The sequence below is a fragment of the Eptatretus burgeri genome, chromosome 4 (assembly GCF_056783735.1).
Source record: "Eptatretus burgeri isolate ZD-2024b chromosome 4, Ebu_testis_v1, whole genome shotgun sequence".
NCBI classification, from domain to species: domain Eukaryota; kingdom Metazoa; phylum Chordata; class Myxini; order Myxiniformes; family Myxinidae; genus Eptatretus; species Eptatretus burgeri.
In genome coordinates this window covers 30,625,056-30,629,996 of record NC_140964.1, presented here as the reverse complement: position 1 = coordinate 30,629,996, position 4,941 = coordinate 30,625,056, and the positions used below count along the sequence as shown (strand labels likewise).

Here is a 4,941-nt window from a genome sequence, read left to right as displayed (position 1 = left end):
CAACTACTGGAATACCAGGGGAATTACATCTTCCAGGGTATTCTTTCTGTGGTCCAGGCACAAACTTGGATAAAAGATTAGATGAGGCAGACAATCCTAAATCCTGGAGTAAGCCTATCAATAGAGTTGATGAAGTGTGCATGAGACACGATATTGATTATGGGAATACCACAACGTTGGAAGAAAAGCATGAAGCCGATAGAGAAATGTTGTATAATTTGTCTCTGATACAAAATCCAACCTTGAGAGAAAAAGTTGATCGGTTCATTGTGAAGAAGATGATCAGTGCTAAATTGAAACTTGGACTTGGAAATTCAAAAACTTGTAAGCTCTAATGATGTCATTAAGATTGAAGAGCAATTAGCTGATGAATTACATAAACCAATATTCACAAAGTTTCAGAGAAGGAAAGTTTATTCCAAGGAAGTAGATTATATCTGGTCTGCTGATTTGATTGAACTCAATAATGATAAGGGGTACAAGTATGCTTTAACCGTTATTGATTTGAGGAGTAGATATGTGTGGGTTGTCCCTTTAAAAAACAAAACAGGTAATACTCTTATGTTAGCTTTTCAACAGATATTTAATAAAAGTAAGAGAAAACCTAAAAAATTGTGGACTGATGAGGGTAGAGAGTTTTATAACAAGACATTTATGAATTTTCTAAAAAATAACAGTATTACATTATACAGTACCTTTAATGAAGGGAAGGCAGTTGTTGTTGAACGTTTTAATCGTACCTTAAAAGAGAGACTATATAAAAAATTCACACAACTCGGTTCACAACAATGGTCATCTTTTATTCAGGATATTGTGGATAAGTATAATGACACGATTCACACGGCAACAAATATGAAACCATCAGAAACATTTACAAAATTAAAATATGAAAAAGAGATTAATGTCAGAAAACCTAAGTTCAAAGTTGGTGATATCGTAAGAATATTTCGGTGGAAATCTCATTTTGAAAAAGGTTATACGAAAAGATGGACCAACGAGCTTTTTAAAATTGTTGATGTAATAGATACGGTTCCTTGGACTTATAAGATATATGATTTGGAAGGGGAAGAGATTTTAGGTTCATTTTATTCACAGGAATTACAAAAGACAAAGATAAATTGAAATTTTTTGACTCCGCCCCTTTTTGGCTCCACCCACACAAGCCCCCGCCCACACAAGCCCCGCCCACACAAACCCCACACAAACCCCACCACACACCCCCCCACAAGCTCCAATAAATTGAAATTTTTGACTCCGCCCCTTTTTGACTCCGCCCACACACGCCCCTCCCACCGAAGCCCCGCCCACAAAAACCCCACACAAACCCCACACAAGCTCCACACAAGCTCCACACAAAAACTCCACACAAGCTCCACACACACAAACCCCACACAAGCTCCACCCATATTCATCATATTCACATAATTAGTGATTAGTTAATTAGTTCCCCACACACACAACATGTTTATTTAATTAAAAAATTATCCACCCATCCACACAAGCTCCACTCATCCACCCATCCCCCCATCTCTCCACCCATCCATTTATCCACACAAACCTCATCCACATAAGCCTCATCCACATTCACCCCTCCCACACAAGCTCCACCCACATAAACCCCTGCCCATATAAACCCTGCCCACATAAACCCCTCCCACATAAGCCCTGCCTACACAAGCTCCACACAAAAACTCCACACACATAAACGCCTCCCACACAAGCTCCAGCCACATAAACGCCCGCCCACACAAGCCCCGCCCACACAAGCCGCACCCACACACACACCCCGCCCACACAAGCCCCTCCCACACACACCCCACCCACACAAGCCCCCACCGAAGCCCCGCCCACACAAGCCCCGCCCACACAAGCCCCACCCCCCTTCATCCCCCCTGTGCGCCCCCACCTTTGACCCACCACCTCCCTCATCCCACCCCCACCCTTCCCCACACACACACATGGGGAGGGGAGGGATGGGATGAGGGGGTGATGGGTCATTGGGGGAGCGCACCTACCCCCCCCCCCCCCCCCCAACCCCCCCCCTTTACATCTCTTTTATTCTTTTCTTGTAATTCAGAATCAAGTAATTGTAAACAAAACAAATATAATTTATTAATATTGAAAATATTAAATATTCATTTGCGAGAATGTACAATCTTTCCCAGCAATCTTCTTCAGATGTCTTGTGATTTCGAAACTCAGACACCATATTCTGTTTTGAAACAAAAAGTGGATAATAATTAGGTTCTATAAAGATAATTACATGGTAATATGAATAAGCCTCGTTGACCACTGAATGAACACACCAGGAGCCTGTCATCCTTTCAAGGTCAATAAAATGAATTCCAGTGTACTGACAAAACCACGTCCAAACTAATGATGCAACCAACATAAGGCGACATTCTAAAGAGAGAGTGATATTAATAATAATTCAGAAATATTTACCTCCAGAAAATCATGTGTTGTACGAGTGATATTAATAATAATTCAGAAATATTTACCTCCAGAAAATCATGTGTTGTACAAGATTGCTTCAACAGCTGATGTTGTGCGATAGTGCTGAAAAAAAAATAATAAGTCAAGGGTATAGATGAAGAGACAGACAGGGAAAGCAACACACACACACACACACACACACACACACACGCACACACACACACATACACACACACATAGACACACACACACACGTGCCTCACCATTGGTTTAATTCATTCGAGATCAGAGACCAGTCATTATAAATCATTGGCCTCTTCAATAAGAGCAGAGAGAGGTAGGTAGAAAGACAGACAGAGAGAGAGGCACACACACGTGTCTCACCATTGGTTTAATTCCTTCGAGATGAGAGGACGTGATAAGACTTCATGCCACTCATTGTAAATGCCTTTCAATTCTCTTCTAAAATCATTGATCTCTTCAATAAGAGTATTAATTTCATGAACCACGTCGTGATATGTAAACTCAATTTCTTCCAATGCCCTGTCAGGGAAAAAAAAAATATATATATATATATATCAGAATTATCATGATTTAATTAATAATCATTTGCTTCATCGTTCAAAGAGAAAAGCATACACAAACTTACCAACTCTGTAGTGGGCTGTTGGCTTCATCGGAAGAAATATCGTCCATGCCTCAGTTGTAAAAATGAAAATCCCGTCTGGCAGAAACTTTGTCTGGTGAACCGCTTATAAAGCAACGATGAGGAGATTGCTTAATCATTGGGTGTGGGCACAGGAAATGACAAGCTTCTCTTAATGATCTCATCTGGCCACCGCCCGAGTTGCAAATCATTTTTGGACATAAACCACGCCATAAAAGTTTTGATTCAAATGTTTTCAGTTCGTGTTCTGAGATAAAATATAAACACGAGACCTTGTCTCACAGAATAGTTCCTATTTTTTCACAGCATGACAGTCCAAAACCACTTCCTCATTCACACAGCACGGCCGTGTCAAAAAAAACACTTCCTCATTTTCACGGCATGAACTGAAAACATTTGAAACAAAACTTTTTTTCTGGCATGGTTTATGTACAAAAATGATTTGCAACTCGGGCGGTGGCCAGATGAGATCATTAAGAGAAGTTTATCATTTCGTAATGGCACAAAAGGGGTATCTTAAAAAATATAAAGATTCAAATGTTTTGTTTTTCAATATTTTAGATGGGGATTATTGTGCAAAGAAAATTAAACTATTGAAGGAATTTGAGAATGAACAAATGTTTATAGGTTCAATGAGTGAGCTAAACAATATGCATTGGTTATTTGATAAAGAGTGCCCCGAGGCTTAGACGTTTCAGATATTTCTTTCGAATCACCTTTAACAAATCTTTATCTTGTTGTATGGGTTATTTGATAAAGAGTGTCCCGGGGCTTAGACGTTTCAGATATTTCTTTAGAATCACCTTTAACAAATCTTTATCTTGTTGTATGGGTTATTTGAATAGAGAGCCCCGAGGTTAAAAGGGGAAATAAAAAAATGACCGTTTTTACAGCCATTTTTCCCTGCTGTGCAGGGGTTTGGCTTTTTCTTGAGGCAATGTTTTATGGCCGGATGCCCTTCCTGACGCCAACCCTGGTCGCCTCTTACGACACACAGGGATATGGTACACCTATTCTAACCGGGGCATACACCGGGACCAGTACACTGGCACTCATTTCGCTGACCTCGGAAGGATGGCAGGCTGAGTCAACCCCCTGGTGTTAATTCAGCAGCCAACGGGATTTGAACTCAGGACCCTGGGATCCCAAGCCGCCACCCTAACCACTAAGCCAACACCAGGCTCCAGGTTAAAAGGGGAGACAAATAAATATACCTTGGGCTAAAAAGGGGATTTATTTTTTTAGGGGAAAAAAAAGAAAAATTTCATGGCTGAAAATCCTCCATTCATTTACATGGGGAAAGTGAGCCAGAACCAGTATTCTTACCCTACTGACGGTCGTTGGAGGATGATCCAGAACTGCAGGGTCTACCGGAGTGCTCAGTTCCTCAATACTGACCACAGGCTTGTTGTAGCAACTCTAAAGCTGCACCTTAAATCCTGGAGAATGGTACCATCCCAGCCTAGGCTGGATGTTGCCAAGCTCAGGGATGAGAGAGTAGCTGAGGAGTTTGCGAACTGGCTGAGTGGATACTTGGGGGGTCTGGGTGCTTTGGGGGGTCCTGAAGAGTTGTGGAGCGCCTTTAAGACCACCGTCCTTGATGTTGCCGGTGGATGTCTTGGAACTCACCGCAGAGCAAAGAAGAATTTTTTGTCTCTCAAGGGACACTGGATACCATTGACCAGAGTCGCAGGGCCAGGCTGAATGGCAGAGCTGAGCTGTTCAGGGAGCTGAGGCGTAAAACTGTACGTGCACTGAGGGTGGACAAGGAGGCCTATGTGCGAGGAATCTGTGAGGGGGTAGAGCATCACCTGTGGACAGGTGATTCTCGTCCCGCT

General features: G+C 42.0%; 1 long non-coding RNA gene across 1 annotated transcript; it reads right to left on the bottom strand.

Annotated features, from left to right (window-relative positions):
- Positions 1–2,087: 2,087 nt before the first annotated feature.
- LOC147027722 (uncharacterized) lies at positions 2,088–4,346 on the bottom strand. The gene is made up of 3 exons (XR_015057227.1): positions 2,821–4,346; positions 2,502–2,559; positions 2,088–2,212 (listed from the first exon to the last, which is right to left on the bottom strand). It is a non-coding gene; the product is annotated as an uncharacterized LOC147027722 (long non-coding RNA).
- Positions 4,347–4,941: the final 595 nt, after the last annotated feature.